General features: G+C 44.0%; 1 protein-coding gene across 1 annotated transcript in view; it reads right to left on the bottom strand.

Moving 5' to 3' along the window:
- LOC129406605 (pleckstrin homology domain-containing family M member 1-like) overlaps window positions 1-25,483 on the bottom strand; it is a 59,030-nt gene that overhangs the window by 14,842 nt on the left and 18,705 nt on the right. The gene's annotated exons all lie outside the window — the stretch shown is intronic.

Genomic DNA, 25,483 nt, shown 5'->3' with positions numbered 1-25,483 from the left:
AAAAATTTCTGGGATCTTCCCCGAGATCTTGCAAGTAAGGTTTGGAGTTCAGCTTCTTTTAATTCCTTATCAATTCACCTCAGATTTTGTTTTGTTTGTGCTTAGGTTTGGGTTACACCTGGCATGCCTCTGCCCACTGAGCTCTCTCTCTGGCTCTCACCTTGACCTTTCCTCAGCTATATTTAATGCAGGGAGTAAATTATGATCAACCCAGCCTCTAATCAGCCCAGTCATTTGTCAGATAGGTAATAAAATGACCTATCTTTGTTGCATACGTTTAAGTGGTTTGGAACTTTGCACATGAACAGAAACCAAAGTTAGGATTTAACTGGGAATTTAAAGCCTCATTCACAGTTCAGCGCATACCAGTGACAATGCTAACAGGTGCCTTTCTGTTAGTGCTCGCGCCAATAATCAATAATAGTGAAAGCAAAGCCTGCCATGCCCCATGCAGATCTCCTGGCCTCTTTGTTCCTTAGTTTCTTCATTTGAAAAAAAGGGATTGGATCTCAGGACATACTTGTTAGAGTTCACACTGGACTTATACCAGTGAGGTAATAATAACTGTGTGATGCTTTTATGCACAGTTTCAATATATATATATATATATATACATATATATTTATCTGCTTTTTCACTTACATCTTTTGTAAAAAAACACATTCCAGGACAGGACTGAAATGTTCCAAAGCTCAGTTCGGTGATTAAATTGCAACCAAGATCCTACCAAAGAAAAAAAGAACAAAAAGATAAAAGCACCAGCAGAAGAAAAAAGAAGAAAGAAGAAAAAGGAAGGAGAAAAAGAAGAAAGATGAATAAGGAAAAAAGAAGGAAGAAGAAGGAAGACTGAAGAAAGAAGATGGAAGAAGGAAGAAGAAAAACGAGGAATAAGAAGAAGGAAGAGGAAGAAGAAAGAAGGAAGAAGGAAGAAGAAAGCGAGGAGGAGGAGGAAGAGGATGAAGACAAAAATTAAGAAGAAGAAGAGGAAGAAGGAAGATGAAGAAGGAAAAGGGAGAAGGAAGAGGAAGAAGGAAGAAGGAAGAGAGGAGGAGGAAGAGGAAGAAGGAAGAAGAAAGAGAGGAGGAGGAGGAGGAGGAAGAAGAAGAAGAAGAAGAAGAAGAAGAAGGAAGAGGAGGAGGAGCAGAAGGAGGAAGAAGAAGGAAGAGGAAGAAGGAAGAAGAGGAAGAGGAGGAGGAAGAGGAAGAAGACAAAGAAGTGAAAGGAGATGAGGAAGAGGGAGAGGAAGAAGAAGAGGAAGAGGAAGAGAAAGATGAAGAGCTAGAAGAAGAAGAGGAAGAGGAGGAAGAGGGTGAGGAGGAAGAGGAAGAGGATGAAGAGGAGAAAGAGGAGGAGGAGGAAGAAGAGGAGGAAGAGGAGGAAGAGGAGTAAGAGGAAGAGGAGAAAGAGGAAGAGGAGGGAGAGGAGGAAAAGGAGGAAGAGGAAGAGGAGGAAGAAGAGGAGGAAGAGGAGGAAGAAGAAGAGGAAGAGAAGGAAGAGGAAGAAGAAATATTCTATTTTTTTTTGGATCACACTGGGCGTTACTTTTAATTCACATAATCACAACATTTCATGCACTAAACATCACTGTGAAAGACCTAAGCTTAAGGTTTATTCTTTGATGTTTATGATGCTGTGGGGGTATTAGACACAAAATAGCAAATGCTTAACAAATACTTCACTAATGAAGTTCTCTAGAACAGGGATTCATGACTTCAGCACTACTGCCACATGGGGGCTGGATAGTTATGGGGGGGGGGGCTGTCCAGTGCATTGTAGCTATTCAGCAGTGTATCTGGAGGCCTCTGCTCACTAGGTACCAACAGCATCATTATAGATCTGACCATTAAAACAATAAAAAAAAACCCTCAAGGCACTATCAAGGGTCATGTGGGTACAAAATCATCCTGGTTGAGGGCCACGGTTCTATTGTTCACATTGCTCTGACTAGTAATTCCCATAGTAATCCTTACTTACAGGCAAAACGGATTTGCTGTACAGTTTTAGTAGCTATTTATAATGTTCTAATAATATTCAAATGAATAACAAGATGACAATTAGGTGTTCTAAAAATTCCAAAAATAATGAAGCATATTTTTAACTTACACATACTGCAGATATGGTAGTGCTTCAAATGTATGCCTTTAATAAACTGTATTTCATTGCAGGATAAATCTCTAGGAAAAGGAAAAGGAAAATATTGCTCCGATTAAATACCAAATATCTAATTTTAGGAATAACCAGTAAAGTCAAAATAATATTGAATGAGTAGATTTGAATGTTCCGGAACTCCTAAACTTGCTTTCATTTCTCTCAACCACAAATCTTCATGAATAAAATGTATGACTACTTGGTTCTTGGACTTTAACTTTTCTCAGAGCAGAGAATTGATTAGGTGATTTTTATGTTCTCAGTGATAGATGGAGTTCAATTTTTTATCTTCATGTAAAATTACTATATTTAATATAATTATTTCAAAAATTCATATGAATAATCTCATGTTTATAGACCTTCCTATTTAGCTGTTTTCTAGGCTAATAAAATGACCCATTTTCATATAATATGAAATGAAGTTACTCCCTTCATTTACAGAATAGTGATTCTTACAGCATAGTGAAGGTGCTATTGATGTTGGGCCCTGGCACAGGCACTCTACGGAGCCTCTTCTCTGGACTGAGACCAGCACAGGAGAGGATATTCTCTGTGCAGGTACAGAGCTCACATATGTTGAAGATCATGGGTACATTCTGTTCCAGTTGCTCAGGGAAATATACATGTGCCTTTTCTGAAGTAGATTGTACAGAAGGCAGGGCTGAAGAGTGAGTCGGGGAAGAATGAGCTGTCCCTGATGTTTCTGGTTGTGGAGTTTTCTCCAAAGATACAGATGTGTGTTGACCCAGATCTGTGTGCTGATCCTGACACTGTTCTGACGGCAATCCCTGTGCGGGGGTTGTCGGAGTGGTACTTGTTCAAACTGTTACCTCAGCTTTCATTGGGGCCTTTGCAGGCTGAGCTGGAGTCTCTTGCAAGTTGTAGATGTAACTGAACTGCCTTCTTAGTGACAGTAACATCCTTGTTTATAGGTGCATATGTGACTTTAGTCAGGTTTGAATGAGGACTCAGTGTGATAGGTGAAACATTCGAGTGTTCTGTAGCACTGATACTTGTCAGGGTTGTCGAGGGTTTAGTATTCAGCGTGCATACTGGAGTTACAGTCAAATATTGATTTGACCCCCAGAATGGGTAGAGCCGAAACTTTAGTTGAGCCAGATTGAATGAGTCTGCACATGCCCTGATGGTTTTGTCACTGTGTGCTCTGTGGGAGTGGTAGTCTTCTTCAGGGTCGCAGAACCTTTGCTCTTCCTACTTGGTTCTGCCGTGATAGTCGTGACATGGGCTGATGATGGATGCTGAGTTGATGCTGAAACTGTTCGTTCCAGATGCTCTGGAGCCTGAGCCAAAACAATATCAGTTGGTAGCTCTGAAAGCTGAGTGAGGGTCTCCTGCATAGCTGAAGAAATGTCCATTTCCTCAGCAGGTTCCTTGTCTGGTGAAAGCTGAGTTTGAGTCTGTCCCAAATGTAGAACTACCCTCTCACTCTGGAACATCTGTGTTTCTGAAATTGTTGAAGATAAAATCTGCCTGCCAGAAAATTCCATGTTCGCAGAGAGGCCTGGAAATGAAGCCAAGACCTCCAGAGATGGAGATATTCATCCTCATGGGGAGATCCAGGAAACAGAGTTGGGTTCTCCTGGGAGCCTGGAGATTGCGCTTGGCTCTCTTGGGGGAACAGACTGTGATGCTATCATCTCATGGTGCTTTGTAGACTGAGCTGCATTTTCCTGTTGGGATAAAAATATTTGAGAATCATTCGAAGGCTCATCTGTAGTCAAGTCCTCCTGAGAGACTGAATGTTGAGGTGGGGTCTCTTTCTGGGTTACAGATCTGGTTGTTGCAGTAGTCGTTAGAGGATGAGATGAGACTGGATCCTGAGCAAATGGTTCAATCTCAGAGTGCTCTAGTGAGTTTTTTGGGATCTCCTGAGAGACTGTGTAAGTGTCCACCTCAGGAAGATCTGGAGTCAGAGCAATGGTCTCTTGTTGACCTGGCGTAGCTTCAATCTTTTCAAGGCTGACTGCAGGGTGATCAGAGTCTTCCTCATGGACTGGAAAAGGGCCAATTTCTGTGGTGGCCCCATACCTAGAGAAACTGTCATTTTAGATAACATTGGTTGCTGAGCTTCACCCAGACCTAGAGGTGAAGTGTGACATTCTGATGTACAGATTTAGCTACAGGATCCATAGTTAACTCTGTAGACAGATCTACACTTTGTGCACTTTGGAACCCTACTGTGGGCTTTGGAGTCTTAAATTGGCCCTCCTGCTGACTTTGAGAGATACCGAAGTCCTTCAGACTGCGTTGGGACTTCTCTGATTGACTGAAGAAAGTATGAAATGACTCCCTCATCATTTCAGAGGGAGTTGAATACAGATCTGGACCATCTGTTGCAGTGCCAAAATTTCCAGCTTTCCTGGGAAACCAGGGAGTTGGCTGGGGTCGCATGTTGGGGTGATGAAGTTGTGCTAACCCTCAGAGCCTCAGATTTAACTTTGGGCAATGTCAGAGGCAGAGGTTGATCCCAACTCACAATAGAATCTGTTGACACATCAGGTTCTAGAGGATGATTATTTCATTAGAGAGCCCTAGATTTTGATTTGTGGTTTCCTTCTTGGGTAGGTAGACGGGGGCCTCATTCGGGGTTAAAGGTTCCTATTTTATAATAGGAAATAAAGCCCCCCCTTTATAGGGGGGCTGAGTGAGTTGTAGTCTGCTGCCCACTCAGAGAATGCCCTGGTACTATACTGGGGTGTACTGTTCCGAACAACCACGTTGGCAGGTTCAATCACGACACTGGGGATGTGTGAAGGTGAAGCGTGAGGGGGACCTGGTGAAACTGTCATCTTCTGATTCTCCAGGTCTAGATTGGGAATGCTTCGTGAGTCTGGAGCCTTAGGAGAGGTGACTGGCTGAGCCGAAGAAATGACTACCTCAAGATACTCAGGAATCTTAAGCATGGCATCCTCCTGGGTTGTGGAAAATAAACCAGTTTTAGTGGTTTCAGACTTGTTACTTTTAGATTTCTTATGATGAATCTGATACTGCTTTGCAGTCTGAGATAGCAACTGATAACTTTTTGAAATTTTAGGTGTTGATAAAGAAAACTTGGATGACAGGAACCCAGTTCCAGAGGGTGGAGCAGATCCCCTTGAGTGGTTATGACATAATCATGAAGGTTCTCTATAGGCTGGGACAATTCTTGCTCCACAGCAGAAAAGCTTTTCTCTGGGTGGTCTGGTCCTTGTGTCTGCACTTCCTGCAGGACTAAAGATTCCCCGCCTGCCATGAGGTTGGTGGTTTCATATGATGAAAATGTAGTCTTTGTCCTGGCTCAAAACCTGGCTCAAAACCTGATGCCCATCAGTTACAGAACTCAGCTCCGCGTGTCCCATATGCGGGATAGCTTCTTTGTTCCCTGAAGGCTCACTTGTCAGTGAGCCTCTAGATGCTCCATGAGGAATGGAGTCAGGGATCAGAGACGCCTTTACCTGCACTGTCAGGGAATCCTCCAGACAACCGTGAAAACCTGATGTGCTGCTTCTAAGGTTCACTTGAACAAGCTCCCTTTCTACCCCAAGGCTCAAATCTTGTCCCTGTACACCAGAATTTAATCTGTGGGGACTCAGGGTGGGAGAAATGGTAACTACATGAGGGCAGGGAATATCCAAGGCAGCGCTCCTTGCCGTGGCCGGTTGCAGTGAATCCAATGACTGGAGCTCTGAAGCTCCACGTAGGGGAGGAGGGTTGCAGCTGGGAATGTCCCCTGAATTTGCGGGGCCTGGGGCTGGCCCCACTGCTAGTTTCCCGAATTGGGGTCACCAGCCACGCCAAGATGGAAGGGACAATCTCTGGCCCAGTGGTTTCCCTTATGCCATTTCCCTTATGTGGATGAGGTCCAGGTGGTGTTCTCACAGTGGAAGTGTTTGGAGGTGCCCTGCAGTCCTTACGGAAGTGGCCTGATCTCCCACAATTAAAACATTTGCCCTGATCTTGCCTCTGTCTGGCATAGGCCTCAACAGCATTCATAGGTGCCTATTGTTTGATAGAACCAACATTCCCACATGCCCTCAAGTACCCCATCATGTCCCCCTCCTCCTTAATGGGGCACAGCATGGCCTGGCAATCCTCATTAGCATTTTCAAAGGCCAATTGTTTGGACAAAAGCTCCTGAGTTTACTTACCCTTCACCTGCTTTCCTATGGTTTCCATCAACCTCCCTGTGAAGTCTGCATAGGGTTCTGAGACTCTCTGAATAATCTTAGTATAGCTTCCCTTCAATTCAGCATCTGCATCGATCTTCTCCCAGGCCTACAAGGCGGCGTCACGGACATGAGTAAAAACAGCACGAGGCAAGGTGTCTTGCTGTTTAGGGTCATGCCATTTCCCTTCACCTATTAACATGTCATAAGTAAATTTACTCCCTGACAATTTTCATTCAGCATGGCCTAGGCTCTGTAGTTTTATCTTGGCCTCATCACTGAACTACGACTCCATAGCATATACTGAGAAGGGCTTAAACAAGTCTTAGCAACCACATGAAAAGCTTGAGGTACCCAATGAGTCTTTGCTTTCAGCCTGTAAGATAGTCCTTACAGTATGGAGATGTAGATCCTTATGAGTCACAGGCCTTTTTGAAATTACTGAATGAGTCCATTCTTAACCCTTCCTAAGATGGAGACTGATTTTCCCCCATCTGGATGAGAAAAAAGAGATGGAGCTCATGGGGCCTGGGTGGGATTAACTATTTACGGTCGAGAGGTCTCAGCTGTCAGCTCCTATCGGGAGCATGTCCCGAGCTACCAGGAGGTCGCTTGGTTGAAGGGCAGCGGCTCCTGTGAGAAGCCTTCTCTACCATGCCACTCTCAGACTCAGAATCTGAGCAACTGGTAGCTGGCTCATCTTACCCATCACTTCCCTCTGATTCACTGGAAATGGAGTCACACAAGGGAGGTGGTGTTCTCTCTGGCCACCAGTAGGGAATTTTAACTCATGAGGGCAGAGAGATTTTTGCTCTGAGAATGTGTTTGCACTGGAAATGCCTTGAGCTGCTTTCGTGGCTTGGGTACGGGAGTAGCCAGGCACTGAGCATCAGGCTTCTTTCTAGGCTTGGGTATGGGAGAAGCTGAGGGTAAGGCTGTCTTCGTAGTAGTAACTTTCTTTACTTCATCCTTATACTTAAGGAACTAAGGGCAAGTGAAGCTTAAGTCGAGAAAAGAGATGCCCAGGAATGAATAATATTCAAAGCCAAGTAAATCCCAAGTTGTAAAATCATATTAAAAACTGTACATACATTTTGTACACACAAAAATGACATTGCTTTAAAGTAACCTATTCAAAAGATACAAGGGAGGAGAAAGTCAATTTTAACTTACTATGCAAGTTCAGTGTCCTAGAAATATATGACCTTACAAATTAACAGAGTCTGACTGGGGGAAAAAGCCGATCAACTGGTTGCGGAAAAGAGCATAGAGAAGTGGTTACAGACAGACAAAGGAATGGGAGTGACAGGGAGCACTTTGATGGGTGTGACCCGATAAACCTATGCTCCTTGTGGCAAGGGGAACAGGACATACCAATATTGTCTTAAAATGTTTAGAGATTATTACCAGATAAACCTAAACTCGTTGTGATAAAGGAGAAAGGACAAACCAATGGTATCCTATAATTACTGCCCTCATTAATTACAGTAATAGTTACAGCCATAGGTTTAGCAGAGACATCCGGCAAATTTAAGCTTAGAGCTTCATTCTGACTTGGAGATGGAACGTTTTCTTTTGAATGCAGAAATGGTTGAGCAATAGATTCCTCAGATGGCTCAGAAGACTGTTCCAGGGCCTCTTGTGCCACTGGAGAATTTTCAATCTCATTACTAATTTTTGAAAATATGAAAAATGTCACACTCAAAGGTTTAGCAGTGACATGGGGCAAGTTTAAGTGCGGAGTTTTATTCTGACTTGAAGATGGAGGGGAATGAGCTAGAGATTCCTGCTGGACTGAAGATTCAGTCACCTCAGGGATTTCTGGAGCTTGAGCCACTGCCTCCTGCGGTATGGCACAGTAACCCTTAGGGCTCTCTAGAGGCTGAAACTGGGCCTCCTCTTGGCCTAGAGATTGTTTATTCTCTTCAAGGCTCTCTGCAGTGTGAATTAGATTTAGGGTTTCTGGCTGGCTTGATGTTTCACCCTCATTGGTGACACTTGGAGTTCCAGTATTCTGCAGATAGGCAGGTTTGATGGTGACAGAAGATATATTTGAAAGATGGGTTTCTTTCTGGATTGGAGATAGTTCATTTTGCTGATGATGCAGTAAAGACTGCACTACAAGTTTCAGGCCTGACTCTGAAGGCTGAGCTTCCACCTCCTGAGGCTCTGAAGATCCCCCTTCCTCAGCAGCCAATGTAGGCTGAACTAGGGTTTCTGGCAGGACTGAAGCAGTATCACCCTCTTCAGGGGTACTGGGCAGCAAATCTGAGTCCTGAGCTAAAGAAGATTTAGATTCTGGGAGATCCTGGAAGTGCAGCTGGGGTCTGTTGTGTGCTTGCTGAAACTTCAGCTTCCAGGGCCTTAAAGCGAAGCTGTCTATCTTCTCAGAGGGTTCTGGATGCTGGGACTGGGGTGAAAAGGATTCAATCTTGTGAGGGATCTGTGGATGTTGCTCTGAATCTCCCAGTACATCCAAAGGTTCACTCTCCTCGGGATAAAATATATCCATACCGGAATCTAAGTCATCATCCTGCATCTGCTGTGGCAGACAATGATTTCTCTTAGCTTTTCTGGGAGTTCCAACAATTTTAGCAGCATGGTGATGGCCAACTAGAACCTCCCTCCTGTTTCCACGAGAAATAATGAAGTTTAGTACTTTTGGAATCTGTCCATTAGAGGTTGAGCAGGCATTTCAGATGTCTGATCTTCAGGTTGATCTAGACCTATAGTTGGAATTGTACTTGTCCCTCTAGGAGACAAAACTAGAAGTGGACTCTGACCCTGCGTCCATCCTATTGTTGGACCAACTGGGAGCCTCTGATGTGTTGCCGACTTGTCATTCAAACCCTGGTGTGGAAGGGCAAATCGATGGGATGCAGAGGGCAACCCTTTTCCTGAATCTTCATCCAGGATGGGAATGAAACCTTTAAACTTCTGCGGCGGTAACACCATCTGGCGAACAGTCGAGGTGAAATGTTGATGAAAAAACCCAGACTTGGCCCGGGGTTGAAGGGCACAAGGCGATTCAGGTGTAAGAACACAGGAAGGTGAAATCCAGAGCTTGGGGATGGAGGGGCCAGGGATCAGCGGGACTGGGTGCAAAATCTGCTTCAGGATCGGAGCTCCCAGCAGCCATATTGGTCGCCACATGAGTACACATAAGACATATAGGAGACAAAGCTAGAGGTGGACTCTGATCTTGAGTCCATCGTATCATTGGATCAGCTGGGAGCCTCTGATGTGTTGCTGGCTTGTCACTCAAACCCTGGTGTGGAAGGGCAAATCGAGGGGACCCAGAGGGCAACTCTTTACCTGAATCCTCATCGAGGGCGGGAACCAAAGTGTTAGGGAGTTTCTGAGGTGGGATCAACAACCGGGCATCAGTCCAGGTATGCAGGTGATGGAAGTCCCCTGGCTCGGCCCAGGGTTGAAGGGCATGAGGCGAATCAGGTGGAAGATCAGGGGAATGTGAAACGCAGGGCTTGGGAGGCCCTGGGGTAAGAGAAGGCCCCTGGATTGGGTGCAGGACCCATTCGGATGGCTGAGCTCCCTGCACCAGCAGCCACATTGGTCGCCACGTGAGGAGACATAGGGCCCAGAGTAGCAGCCAAGAAGTGACATGCAGAGGCTCCGAGGTGCTGCAATTCAGGCCAGTAGGGTGTGGGCACCCCCAGCCCTTATGGTAGCACGTTTATTGCAGCCAGAGCGCCCCTCCCCTGCAGCACGTTTATGCCACCTTTAAGTCGCCTTTATTGTGTCTGAGTCAGCTAAACATAACCAGCAGGACCAGGCTTTCCTTCTTCCCTCAAAGGCACCTAAGATATACAATCAGGTCCTCTTCCCCCCTCCTGCGCCCCCAGACTCTCCTCCCAGCCCTGCCAGCCAAACAGCACTGGGACTGCCTACTACTGTGGGCCAAGTCTTGGGGAAGGGGGGAAGACCAGTGTGTCCCCGGGTTGGCACACCAAATACAACAGTACTAGTCCAATTGTGGTGGTCTTAGTGCTTCCTCCTCACTACTGAAATCCGAGACACATTCTTCCTCCCCTGGGCCATCCTGCTTCCAAGAAAGCAAGCTGACCTGCAAAAGGAGCACTACTTAGGGTGGATGGGGGTTCCCAAATGTTCTCATTTCCTTTAAACTCTCAGTATCTCTGATTATTTATCAGTCTCTGAGAGGGGATAGCATAGAATCAGTGACCCAAAATCTTCTGAAGGAGGGCTCTGGGGCCATGAACAGTTTATTCTGGGAGACTGATCTTAAACTGAATGAACAGTCATATACACTCCTTTACACCGGCCTGGGGCAAAACCCACTTTTTTGCATGGAGCTCAATATTAATTCATACAGAAAAAGTAGCAAGCCTTTTTCTAAAGGGCTGCCTGCCTTTCTAGCACTCCTGGAGAGACCACTGAAGACCTTAACATCAGAATGTAACAAGGCTCTCTTGCAGTACTTTGACTAGCACCCAATTTACTTTCTTCACAGTCCTTCTCATCAATTTCAATTCTCATTATCTCACACTTCTAGACTATAAATTCAGTGAGAAGGGGCTTCCTCCCAGTGTCTAGTTGAGTAGAGAGCTTTAAATGGAGTTGGTTCCAAGAGTGTCCTCATTTAGGGATGGATGTTGGTTTTCTGAATTCTTTGGCATTAGTACTTAATGTCTTCTCACGTTTCATAGTAAGGTGGAGGTTTTCTGTTTGTTTGGGGGCCACACCTGGAGGTGTTTGAGGTTGCACCTGGTAGTGCTCAGGAGCCCATGCAATGGCAGATATCAAACCCAGGTTTCCCTCACGCACAGTCCATGCTCCAGCCTGATGAACTTTGTCTCAGGCCCCTAAGTTAGTCTTGTTAAGACCCCATTGTAGGTGTTTGAAGTTTTCTTGGTGGGTTTAACTATTTTAAAAATTATTTTTCAAAACTAGGTCAATAGTTCAAACAATTGAGCCCTTCAGTAAGCTCCTCAAAAGGCCTATCTTCCACAGCTTCTTGACTACTTTGTGAAATAGAGTTAACAAGGATCAATTCAAAATAATTGTCTAAAATGACCTTTCTTTGAAGGTAGTACTCAATGATATTAGGTGTGTTCTTCCTTTATACATCCAATAATTTTATTTATTTTATTAATTTTTTCTTTTTGGTCACACCCAGAGATGCACAGGGGTTGTCCTGTCTCATGCACTCAGGAATTACTCTTGATGGTGCTTGGGGGACCGGACGGGATGCTGTAAATCTAACCTGGGAGGACGTGTGCAAGGCAAACACCCTGTCAGTTGTGCTATCGCTACAGCGACCCCCCCTCCAATAATTTTGTTTTGAAAGCATAAAATAAGAGCATTTTCCTTTCCAATGCAGACATTAAGTTTGGTTCTTTTTGTTTCTCTGTTTTGGGCCAGACTCAATGGTGCTCAGTAATTATACCCACTTAGTACTTTGGAGTCAATCCTGGCAATGCCGTGCTGAGCTGGAACTGAAACTATGCATCCTCCATGCCAAGACTGTACTCAGTCTTCTGAGCTATCTCTCCCACCCACTGCTTCTTTTACTTCTTTTATATTTTGGGTGTAGGGATCATATCCTCTGGTACTCAGGGGCTATTGCTGGCTCTGTGCTCCCTGGTGGTGCTAAAGGGGACCATATGCCATGCCAGGGATATGCAAGGCAGGTACCTTGGCTCTGGTACCATCTTCTTAAGCCCCCACTGGTTCTTAAAGGTTCTTATAGTTGATAGAAATTTTACTAGATGACCAATAAAGTCACTTTTACTAGAAGAATTGCCCAGACTGGAAGGCTGAAGTCTACCCAACGTCAACTCGTGTAACAATATAAGATCTCTGACAACTTAAAATTTCTGTCTCTTAGACTGCAGGGATATAGAGCAAAGAGAGCAATTCTGTTTGTGGATTCTCTACTGATTCTTCAGTTTCCTTCGAGGAAAAAATATATATAACATATATATGTATATATATATATGTATGTGTATATATTTATATAAGCAAAACAGGCTGAACCATTAACAATATGTCAGTAAGCTCTTATTGAAGGGCTTAATGGTCCCTGGGGGAAGTATAACAATCTTCACATACTTTCTCTAGGAAACTTTTTTGGAGCATATTCAACAGTTGATCCAGAACAAACAATACAAAATAAATTCTTTCGTTCTGCTTTGTGGCAGGAGTTCAGGTTCGGGATTGAAATACAGTGGTAAGAAGGTGTAATGGTGGTGGGATTGGTGTTCAAATATTAAATGTAATCAAATATTGTGAATTACTCTATAAATTAAAAAAAAAAACAGTATCTTGAGAAAGGTTTGGTAGTGGCATAGATGAGCTGGTCTCTCCCTGAGATTCATCTACTAGAGTCTGTTCCAGTTCTTTCTCTAACAGCCCGTTTTTTTGTCTGTATACCCTAGGTCTAAGTGCCACAGATTCTGGGGGGAAAGCATTTAATTAGTTTATTTCATTATCTAGATGAAGGTTTTGCTGGGAAAACAGAAGATTACACATGATCTTTATTTGAAAGATTACTTTGAAACAAAAAAGATTGTTGCCCCAAATAGGAGAAACACTGTTCCCATCCCCATACCCCTAAGATTCTTGGTAGGAAGACAGCTCTAAAATTGTGAAGTTCAAGGTTCTGTCAGAGTGATAGCACAGCAGGTAGGGCACTTGCCTTGCAAGCTAACCCAGGTTTTATCTCCAGCATCCCACAGAGTTCTCTGAGCACCGCCAGGAGTAATTTCTGAGTGCTGAGCCAGGAGCATCATTAGGTGTCCCCAGCACCTCCACTTCCCTCACCCCATCCACCAAAATTCTGTTCGTTACTACCTAAGGTTTTAACAAGTATCGTTAAAAACATCTGCATAAGGCTTTAGCAGTTTAGCAAGGAGAGGGCTGTTTCTGATGTATCTGAAAATATAATGAGGGGGGGAGAGAGAGAGAGAGAGAGAGAGAGAGAGAGAGAGAGAGAGAGAATGAATTCTTACCCACACCCCCATTCAATCCCCACAGAGACCTCCCAGTTTATCCAAAATCTCCTTGTCTATGCCAACTCAAGGGCTCTTGCAATCAAAGGGTGACAATACCACCTCTAAAGCACAGAAGATCTTCACGCTTTGCTTCTGAAGTGGTGCCACAATATCTTCATTTTCCCTTTCTTCGAGGTCAGAAAGATCCTGAAGCTGGATTTTAGATTGAAGGTGCTTCTGAACATCTCAATGTAGATTTTTAAAATGTTTAATTAAAACAAAAACTCAATTCCAGCAATCCGTGCTAACACTTGAAGTAACCTGTGACTTCAACATTAAGCCAAACTTTCCATGAACTACACCAGCCATGCACATACAGAGCACAAAAGTGCTGTAAAATATGGACACCACCATCAATTCACTGTGATCTTGTTTGATTCTGGGGTGTGACCGTTGCTCAGACACTTTCACTTAGACAACTCTCATCTGTCAGGTCTGTCGGTCCACAGGGCCCACTGGGGTCACACCCCACAGTGCTGGGGAGTCGTGCAGTTCTCAGGACAAAACCCAGGGCCTCGAACACGGTCAGAACAGGCTCTTCACTTGAACTTTCTTTCCACTTCCTACCATGACAATCCTTTTAGACCATCCATTGAAACCAAAATAGTAATTTGCCAGTTCCTGGCATTGGGAGCTGTTTAGGGCAAGGGCACGATGTTGAACTGCTTTATGTCTGCTGAGGTGAACCTAACGACATAAGAGACATACTCCAGGATAGGAACGACTTGCCACAGAGATCTAATTCAGCCGACCCAAGACTTCTCAATACAAGTTTCATAAAGTGGCTGTGAAGAGCAAATCAAACAAACTTTGTTGGTTGCTGTTGTTTCAGAGCCATACTCAGCAGTAATCAGTTACTCCTAGCTCTGTGCTCTGGGATCACTCCAGGTGGTGCTTGGGGCAATCATATGCTACTGGGTATAGAACTGGGCTGGCAGCAGCAAGGTCAGCACATTAACTCCTGGCCTATTTCTTTGGTCCTTAAACATTTTAGGCATTAAGTTCATAGTAAGGACTAATACTCATTATTTTCAAGCCATGGTACTTTTCTGCATTATTTCCATAGTCTCCCATTAATCTGAGCATTTGTTTCCCTGATTCTGGTGGTCAGTGAAAGTATAAGTCAGGAAGATCTGCAAGGCTGTAGATAAGCAAAAGAAGTAAATTGCTTCAGTGATTCTGTCTAGCAGCTCTTGTCTGAAACTATAAGCTGAAGGAGAGATAAGACAGACATGCCACCAAGGAAGGACATCCATGTGTAACACTCCCCTCTCCAAATTATTAGCCTTGCTAGAAGAGACTATGCAGCACTGTCGTAGCACTGTCATCCCCTTGCTAATAGATTTGCTCCAGTGTGCACCATAACGTCTCCATTGTGAGACTTCTTGTTACCTGTTTTGGCATATCGAATACACCACGGGTAGCTTGCCAGGCTCTGCCCTGCGGGTGTGATACTCTCGGCAGCTTGCTGGACTCTCCGAGAGGGACAGAGGAATCAAACCCGGGTCAGCTGCGTGCAAAGCAAACGCCCTATCTTCTGGGCTATAGCTCCAGTCCAGAAGCGACTACAGTATAGTTATTTTTTATAGCATTTTATGAGCAACTCTCACCTGCATAAGAGCTTTCTTATAAAATAAAAATTAGATCTGTTTTTAATTCTCTAGATACACATTATTGTGGACTTCTTACATCATTAGTTCTTAAATGTCAAATTCAACTTTCAGCCAGCATGTAGTATATGAACATATTATAAAAATTCAAATGCAAGGGTGGAGAGATAGTCCAATGGGTAAGGAATTTTTGCATTGCATATGGACAATCTGGATTCGATCCCCAGCACCCCATATGGTGTCGCCAAACCTTCCAGGAGTGATCCCTGAGAGCAGAGTCAGAAGAAAGCCCTGAGCACTGCCAAACAAAAAAGAAAAACAATTTAAATACAAATGAAAGCAAAGCAATATTAATTATTGATTTATGTGCCTATCACTATTACCAGTTTATAAGCACTTTGAGTGCTCAAAAGATCCATATTGTACCCTTTCTTATTCTTTGAAGCGAGAAAAGTTTGTTACCAAAAGTGTATCAATCGTTTGTTGGTTGAGAGAATAAATCAAGGAATGATAAAAGAGAACAAAATTAGTTTCCAAACTAATATTTGGAAATTTTACCAAGTTTTTGTAAACTTGACCCTAAGTTGTCGGGGGTCAGCCACAGGTACAGTGGCAATTTTGGTGTATCAGGAAGCCAGAAGGGTCCATCTGGCTGCTGATGCACTCGCCCCGCAGATACAGATTGACCTGCTGGTGGCACCATACCCGCTTGTTTATTTTTCTTAAGCTGTGGAAGTCGATGTGGAGGTCTCGTTCTGTTCAGCAGGGAGAACCCTTCGTAGGGCGCAGCTGAAAGAACAGACGCAGAGCCCGGAGGAGGGAGAAATGGCATTTATTCTATGGCAGTTACAGTATTTATACCTCCCTGTTGGGAGGAGGTGGTGCCAGGACCCCCAACAGAAATACAGGGTGTGGCACGGGATTTAGCTAGTAATAAACAAATGCTGATAGGATAAAATCAGTAAGATTAGGAGTGGCAACCTTTGCTAGGTGTGGCATGGGGTTAGCTAGTGATTAAACAAATAGTGACAGGATAAGATCAGTAAGGTAAAATGGCTCCCTACATTAAGCTATGTTTAACTGAGGTGTAATTTTGTTTTATTTATTTATTTTGGCTTTTTTTGGTCACACCCGGCGATGCACAGGGGTTACTCCTGCATTTGCATTTGGGAATTACTCCAGGCAGTGCTCAGGGAAGCATATAGGATGCTGTGGTCAAAACTGGGCCAACTGCGTGCAAGGCAAACGCCCTACCCGCTGTCCTATCACTCCAGCCTCCTGTATTTTTATTTTTTAAAAAAATATATTTTTAAATTGAGATACTCAAAAATCACTTTTGGTGTCTCATGGATGCTGGGAATCAAACCCAGGTCGACCATGTTCAAAGCAAATGCCAGACCTGCTATACTATACTATTACTCTAGTCGCTGTTTTTTCATAGTCTGGAAAAGTGCTTTCAGATTTCCCCAGGTTATAACTGGTATTTTTATTGTTTTTCTGGGAGCTGAAGAGATAGGATAGTGAGTTAGGTATTTGCCTTGCATGTGGCTAACCCTTGTTCAGTCTTTGGCACTGTCTATGGTTCCCCAAGGCCTGCAAAGAATGATCCCTGAGCCGAGAGCCCAGAGCAACCACTAAACACCACCAGATATGACCTGTCAGGGTCCTGGCCAGTCGACATCAACAAACTGGAAGCCGCCAGACTTACTCCCTATTGGAGAGGGAGTGGGAAGGGGAGAAGCCTCTGCCCTGACCCTCTGCTCACCGTGGCCACCCAACCGCCACCATCCAGAAAGAATCACATGGCGGGGGCGGTGGGGGTGGGGCTCGGGAGAGTGGGAGGTCAACCAACTCTCATTTTATTAGCTCCCACAGGAGATATTTGTACACAATTTCAGGGCGACTTGGATATTGTGAACACATGGTTATCAACGCTTGTCATATACACTTTGCCGGGCCCATTACAGACGTTAACTAATGACTTATGTTTCCTGCTCTCAAGGCCGGGTATGTTAGCACTGGGTGGAGTGCTGGCACAGGGCCTTAGGCCCCTGTGAAGAGAGACTGCTCCTGCTTCTAAGGGCAGGGATTTGTCCAGGGTCTCAGGCAGGCTGCTGAGACCCCAACAATGACCAAAAAACAAAACTCAATTTTCTGAGGGCTGAAGTGATAGGAGAGGGGTTAAGGTACACACTTGGCATGCATCACCTCCCAGTTGGATTCCCACCACCACAGATTTCGAGCAACGCCTCACCCATGTTTCTCAGGAACATTTTGAATAGCTGCACAGTGGCTTTGGCTGCCTCTTCTACCTGTTTAAAGCCACCCCTTTACTCTACACTTAATTCTGTGTTTCCATTCATAGGATCTTACCCAGCCATTTAGCCTGCTTCCTCAGCAATTTAAAAACAATATTGAGGGGCTGGAGCGATAGCACAGTGGGTAGGGCATTTGCTTTGCATGTGACCGACCTGGGTTTGACTCCCAGCATCCCATATGGTCCTCTGAGCACCGCCAGGGGTAATCCCTGAGTGCAAAGCCAGGAGTGACCCCTATGCATAGCTGGGTGTGACCCAAAAACCAAAAAAGTAAAAAACACACCACAATGTTGAGGTTGTCTGCAAGACTTTAGTCAAACTAAATTGTGACAGTGAATATCCTAACAATAGCAAACACTGCAGTAAGTCTGGATTGCCTGCTGATAGCTTTTTAATTATGTTTCATTTTAATTTTAATCACTGATGGTCCATTTTAAACTGATTATGTAGTTGTATTATTTTTATTCAGAGTTCAACTCCCTATATTTCTAAGGACTATTTCCCTTGGTAAAAATCAGAATCTCAGTCACATCATTACCTTAGCAGTATATGCATGACCTGAATGAAGACTTAAGAGGAATGGCAGAAAGGGATAAAAGTGGGGAATGTAGGTGACATTAATGGTCACAAATGAGTGCCACAACCTGGGCAAGGTTCTGGTCCTCCAGATGAGAGCTCAGACACAGAATGTGGTTTGTAACCAATTTTATACACAATAATTCTCAAGTGCCCTTTTCTTCATAGGACAGGCATAGCTACTTTATTGCAGGTGTTTTTGTATTTTATAGGCAAATACAAGTCATACTGTCCTATAAAAATTTTGCTTAGAGCCTGAGAATTTCTGTTTTTTTAAGCAGAGGTTGCCACTCAATCCTTCTAAGGATGGATGGGCTCCTGGATTCTTAGACCATCCCCACCTCTGAGCCTATTTTGAACTTTAAACTTTCATCTACAAAGCACTCAGGTCCTCTTAAGTATCTTTCCACATAGTAAGTTTACTGACCTTAGCTTTATAACTTCCAAAATGTGCTTTTAGGGGGTCCAGGAAAATAGATCAATAGGTTGCACTACATGCTTTTCATGTGGGCGGTGTGGGTTTAACCCCTTGCAAAACAGGTTCCCAAGCACTGCTGGGAGTATCCTTTGGGCACTACTCAGTATGGTGCAAGCACGCATGCACACGCACTTATGCACACACACACACAGACACACACACCACTCCCAAAAATGTGTTTTCACGCCAGGATAGTATGAATCTGATTTGCTAAATTCTAGGTTTGTTTTAATATTTGACTTTTATAACATTGCCCATAAGGTAAACTAAATTACTAAGTATTTTTTCAGAAAAATACAGCTTAGAAATACCATCACATCCTGTATAAAAGACCTACAGTTGCCTTTTGAAAATTTGACAGAGGGGCCAGAGTGTTATTACAGTGGGTAGGACATTTGCCCTGCATGCAACAAAACACAGGTTCAGTCCCTGGCACACCATGGGTTCCCTGAGTCCTCCTAGCAGTGGTCCCTGACCACAGAGCCAGGAGTGAGCCCTAAACATCAGCAGGTGTGGCCCAAAAACCAAGAAAAGAAAAAAGGAAAACAATGGAGAGAGCTAGTTTATAATCACTATATTATTTTGGTTTACTGATAAGCAATTGAGAAAAGAAGAATTGGATCAAATACTCTCCACAATCTAAACCATTCGACATTTATACATTTGGGGTAATATTTGCTATAATTATTTTTCACAGATTCCACAAAGAACAAATTTGAGACTACTTCTGTAAAGCATCTAGTGAATAAAAGAATAGGAAGTACTTATATTTCCACTATTTTCAATATAATTTACTTCTCAAAAACAATTTATTTGCTCTTCAAATAAGAAAACTGCAGTATTTCAAGGACAACCACAAAAAGTCTTACCTAAAACCACAATGAGCAGTTTCTGACATGCATCTCACACAGGCTTTTGAATAGTAAAATTCTGAGTTATCTTCCTATTTAACAGGATGATAGTGGTCCTAAATCCGACCAAAACAAATGAATTTACAATGCCAATCTGTATAACTGATTTTTATGAAGTCTAAAGAGAGAACTGGGAATTCAGTACGTAGGGCGTTTGCCTTGTACAAGCCCGACCCAGGTTAGACCTGTGGCATCTGATTTGGTCCCCCCAGCACTACCAGGACTAATTTCTGAGTGCAAAGCCATGAGTAATCCCTGAGCATTGCTGGGGATTACTCAAAACAGCAAAAAATAAAAATAAATTAAAATTAAATTAAAAGAGAACTACATCATGATCTTAGTAAGGGAAGGCACCACACAAGTCTATGTCTTGAAGGCTCTGTAGTAGGTATATTCTGTCAGGGCTATTACCATACATTTTTGCCATCTGATCTATTCTAGACATTCCTGAATAGGTCAACTAGAAGGGAGAAATTAGTCAAAGTCATGGCACAGAGCTCACACTGATTACATATTCCAAATGGGCAAATGGAAGCTAGACACCTATAGACTACTCTACTATAAACCAGGAACTTGACATATCTCACACCGCTAATATTCCAAGAGTACCACTTCACATTTGATGGGGTTTAAAATAGAAGGCAACCAAACTTAGGGAATATATATTCCTCGAGAACATCATGCAACTACTGGAATGGGAAGGAATGGGAGTGAATATAGATGGTTGGCAACTACACCACCTCCGCTTTACTATTGACATTGTTCTCATAACACCAAACATTAGCCAAGTGGCACAAATGCTGGCCGACCTCAACTGTGAGTACGAAAGGTCGGACTGCAGCTAAATCTCAGCAAAACAATGTTCATGAAAAACGAACTAGTCCCTAATGTTCCATTTGCTCTCAATGGAACATACATCTCCGAATGCAGCAGTTATGTGTACCTGGGTCGAGAACTTAACATGAGAAACTACTTGGTGCCCGAATTGCCCAGGAGGAAGAGAGCAGCGTGGAACGCTTTCAAGAGCTTCAAGGAAGTGGTTAAGAGGACAAAGAACCTCCAGCTGGCCACAACTTTTTGACTCCATCGTTCTTCCTGCACTAACATAGGCCTCAGAGACCTGAGCCCTACGAAAACAGGATGAGAACGCTATTCAGGTATCCCAAAGAGGAACTGAAAGAGCTATGCTTGGAGTGTTTCACTGAAGTGAAAGAAGGAATCTGGAATTCAGACCTCCATCGACGGTCAAGAATCAGGAACTCTATCTCATTTGCCAACGGGTCAAAAATCAGATGGGCCAGGGGCTGGAGTGATAGCATAGTGCGTAGGGCGTTTGCCTTGCACGCAGCCGACCCGGGTTCAAATCCCAGCATCCCATATGGTCCCCTGAGCACCGCCAGGAGTAATTCCTGAGTGCAGAGCCAGGAGTAACCCCTGTGCATCGCCAGGTGTGACCCAAAAACAAACAAACAAACAAACAAAAAAATCAGATGGGCTGGACATGTAATGCGATTCAGAGACAACCACCGGACTAGAGCTGTTACTGACTGGATTCCACGGGACGTCAAAAGACCGAGTGGCCGCCCAACAACGAGTTGGTCACACTTCTTTGTCAAAACCCTGAATGAACGGTTTGAGGCTCTTCGTGTTCCTGGAGCAAGCAGATATCATTGGGCTACACTAGCATGTGGTGACAGGGACCAAAGCAGACATTACTGGTGCTTACTCGAGCAAATCAAAGATCAACAAGATGACAAGTGATACATGTGATATACACACATACACACATATATGTATATATAAAAGCATAGCAGGCACAGCCTTTAACAACATGTCAGTAAGCTCTTATTGAAAGGCTTAATGGTCCCTGGGGGAAATACAACAATCTTCACATACTCTCCTCTAAGGAAACTTTTGGAGCATTTTCAGCAGTTGATTCAGAACAAACAATACAAAATAAATTCTTTCATTCTGCTTTGGGACTGGGGTTCGGGATCGGGATGAAAACATCCAAAATACAGTGGTAGGAAGGTGTAATGGTGGTGGAATTGGTGTTCAAATATTAAATATAATAAAATATTGTGAATTGCTCTATAAAATTAAATTAAAAATAAAAACAGAAGCTTGAGAAAGGTTTGGTACTGGCATAGATGAGCTGGTCTCTCCCTGAGATTCACCTACCAGAGACTGTTCCAGTTCTTTCACTAACATCCCTGCCTTTGACTTAATACCCTAAGCCTAAGTGCCATAGACTCTGGGGGAAAAAAAACATTAATATTAGTTTCTTTATTATCTAGGTGAAGATTTTGCTGGGATAATGGAAGATTACACATGATCTATACTTGAAAGATTACTTTGGAACAAAGAAGATTCTTAACCCAAATAGAAGGAACACTGTTCCCATCCCCATAACCCTGAGCTTCTTGGTAGGAAGATAGCTCTAAAATTGTGAAGTTCAAGGTTCTGTCAGGGTGATAGAACAGCAGGTAGGACACTTCCCTCGCATGTAGCCAACCCAGGATTGACTACAGTGTCTATATAAGGTAAGGGGAAATAAAATTTAAAAAACAAAGTTAAATTAAATTCAAAAAAAGTACACCAAACTAGGGCGAGCTGTCCCTTTTCACCAGGAGGCTGGCAGCAATGAAGGAGAGAGACAATCAAAATTGGTGATGAAGATGTGTAAAACATACTGTACCTTTTAGGTTTTTTTTTCCCCTTTTTTGGGTGACACCCGGCAATGCACAGGGGTTACTCCTGGCTTTGCACTCATGAATTACTCCTGGCTGTGCTTAGAGGACAATATGGGATGCTGGGAATAGAACCCAGGTTGGCTGTGTGAAAGGCAAATGCCCTACCCGCTGTGCTATTGCTCCAGCCCCTGTACCTTTTAGTTTTTAACAATGTGGTAGCACTCAAGAGACTAACCAGAGGGACCAGAGGGAGAGTTTAATAGTCTGGGGCACACAGTCCATGCTTGGGAGATGCACATTCCATCTCTGGCAGCAGAGGGTCTCCCCCAGCCCCCAGTCCTAGCAGCTCCAGGAGCCACCCCTGAGCACTGAGCTGGGAGTAGGCCCTGAGCACCTCTGTGTGTGCCCCCTAACCAAAACAAACAAATGAAAAAGGTTAAACCTGGAATTAAACTGGATTCCCATTCTGTAGATAGTCTTGGTATTCTGGTCACTATTTCTTTTGATGTACAGAAATTTCTTGAAGTATCGTTTTGTAGTTTTCTTTGTATAGGTCCTCTACCTCCTTCATTAAGCTGATTCCAAGGTTTCTGAGACATGATTACAAATGGGATGACCTTTTCCATATCACATTCTTCTCTCTCATTATTTGTGTATAGGAAAGCCATGGACATATGGGTATTGATTTTATAGCCTGCGACTTTACATGTTTACTGCTTCTAGGAATTTCTTGGTAGAGGCTTTAGGGTTCTCTAAATATAGTATCATGTCATCTGAAAATAGTGAGAGTTTTCTTTCTTCCTTTCCTATTTGGATACCCTTAATGTGTAGGGAGCCATTTTACAAGCCCAGCTCTTATCCTCTAGTCAAGTGGAGGCTTACTTGGGATTCCTGTAACAAGGTCACCACTGCTGACCTTACTGATCTTATCAGTTCATCATTCCTCTCTCACTAGCTAACGCCCATGCCTGATCTGCCCAATGCCCATGCCTGATCTGCATTTTACTATTGTTCCTATGGGTGTCCAAGCATGCATACCGCCCCCTCCCACCAAGAGGTATAAGTATTGTAACTGCTGTGAATAAATTCTCCTCCTCCTCCTCCTTCTGGCTCTGCGTCTCTCCGTTCGGTTGCGTCCCCTCCTTAGCCCCACGAAGGGTCCTCCCTGTGGGACAGGATGATGCCCGCAGGGGGGACCCCACATCTGGCGCCCTAGTGGGGCACTAGGGGACCACCGAACGTCCGGTCAAGTTCATGTCAGCCGACGAATTCACGGAAAAGTGAGTGTCTCTGAGGGTCGCCTCTCTCTTGGCGCACACCCTGGTATGGGACCGAGCTCGAATACAGTCTCGTGTTAAGGACGAGACGGTCACTGGCGGAAAGGCTTGAATTCCCTTGTCTTGTGTGTATGTGTGAGTGATTGTGCAGTCTTGGACGTCCTCGTCCTTGTACTGAGTCTGTGGCTCCACGACTTGGCATCCTTAAGATCCCTTTAAGGTTACAGAGTCTGATTGGGCTGTCTGCGATTCCACGAGGAACATATGGTCTAGGGTGGTGCTCGTTTAGACACCGGCCGAAAGTCACCTCTCAGGCTGATCCACTATGGCTAAGTTCCTCACCGGCCAGACATGCATCTGAGTAGTTTGTTATGAGTGTCCCCGTCCCCCCCTGCCCCCTTCTTGTGTCTTTTGTGCTTTCATTTCCATCGAGTTAGAGAAAAAGCCTGCCAGTGACCTTTTCCTTTCTGTACTTTCATTTCTGTCGAGTTGGCAGAAACAGCCTACCAGTGAAGCAGCCACTGGTGGAAGGCTTGAACCCCTTTGTCCTGTGTTTTCATTTCTGTCGAGTTGGCAGAAACAGCCTACCAGTGAAGCAGCCACTGGTGGAAGGCCTGAACCCCTTTGTCCTGTGTTTTCATTTCTGTCGAGTTGGCAGAAACAGCCTACCAGTGAAGCAGCCACTGGTGGAAGGCTTGAACCCCTTTGTCCTGTGTTTTCATTTCTGTCGAGTTGGCAGAAACTACCTCCCAGTGAAGACAGTCACTGGTGAAAGGTTGGATCCCTTTGTCCCGTGTTTCCATTTCTGTCGAGCTGGCAGAAATTACTTCCCAGTGAAGACAGTCACTGGTGGAAGGTTGGATCCCTTTGTCCTGTGTTTTCATTTCTGTTGAGTTGGCAGAAACAGCCTACCAGTGACCCTTTCTTTTCTCTTCTTGCTTTATGGCCTGCTTATCCTCTGTTTCCAAGGCTCCCTCAGTCTGTGGGGATGAGGCCACCCCCATGCACGGAACTGACTCCTCAAATTCTACTACTATAGACTCTGACCATCCTGCTTTCCTACCTGAGCCCTCCCAAGCGGAGGCGCCTCCAAGACTTTAAAAAGAAAAACGGCAGTTGGCGACTGCTACAGGATCTACGAGCAGTAAATAAAACCATAGTCATTTTTGGGGCGCTTCAACCTGGACTGCCGTCCCCAGCAGCCATTCCTTCAGAAATGTATAAGACAGTACTTGATTTAAAAGACTGCTTTTTCTCAATTCCCTTGCATCCTGATGATCACCCCCGCTTCGCCTTTAGTTTGCTAGCTTCTAATTAGAAAGAGCCCACTGTACATTGGAGCAACCCCATTGTCAGGGGGATAAGACCAAAGATAATGTGGACGTCCGTAGGGCAGGTTCAGGAATTTCAGTGTGAATGTGGTGAGTGGGTGCGCACCCTCGTGAAAGAAGGACCGGTCCGAGCGAGTGCAGGAGTGTGCTTTGTGCGTGTGCCTTTAGTGTGTGTGTAATTGTCTCATTATCTTTCTCTTAGTTCTGCTTATTATTATCAGCAGAGAAGGCAGGAAAATGCAAGATCATGTGGTTAAGTGTTTAATAATATCAGGAAATAAAAGTATATCACTAAGGTAGCCTATCCCCAAATCTGATAAGAAGTCACTAGTTCCCTGCCTCAGAACTAGTCTTGACCAAGAAAGAAAAATGCTAGCATCTGACCACCTTAGGTTTCAACAATTTTGAAAAGGTTTTGCCGGCTTATATCAACAAAAGCGCTTTCTTGACCCATTTTTAACAAGCAGGAAACGGGCTGGTCAGGCAGAGAAACGGGGAGCAATGTTCCCAATCGGCCGACAGGGCTTAACTTTGCCCTGGGGACTTGTTCCTTCCTTTCTCAGTCTATCAGTTTTTTCCTTGCCATTTCTGAAGGGCCAGATCGATAGATCAACTGCAGATGTGTGCACATGTACGTGTGGTGTTTTTAGTGAACTTATTGTCTGTCTGTTTGTTTGTCTGTCTGTCTATGTGGAACACTTGAGTGCTGGAGCCAGAGTGAAAATCAGTGGTAAAAATTAGGCCTGGGGAAAACAGGATCATCTCAAGAGATCAGAGTGATATGCAGTTCAGCAATTTAAAGGATCTATGTGATTTTGGAACCTGTTAGACCAGGTTTAAACAAAGATTTCTAATTAGAATGTGGCACCTACAACAAAATTGAAATTTTTAGTCTAAATTTCTTATTGGAAGAACATTAATAGTTATTAACAGTTGAAATT

Source organism: Sorex araneus, chromosome 7, assembly GCF_027595985.1.
Source record: "Sorex araneus isolate mSorAra2 chromosome 7, mSorAra2.pri, whole genome shotgun sequence".
NCBI lineage: Eukaryota > Metazoa > Chordata > Mammalia > Eulipotyphla > Soricidae > Sorex > Sorex araneus.
Note: the sequence above shows the minus strand (reverse complement) of the source record. Positions and strands in the feature narration are given on the sequence as shown.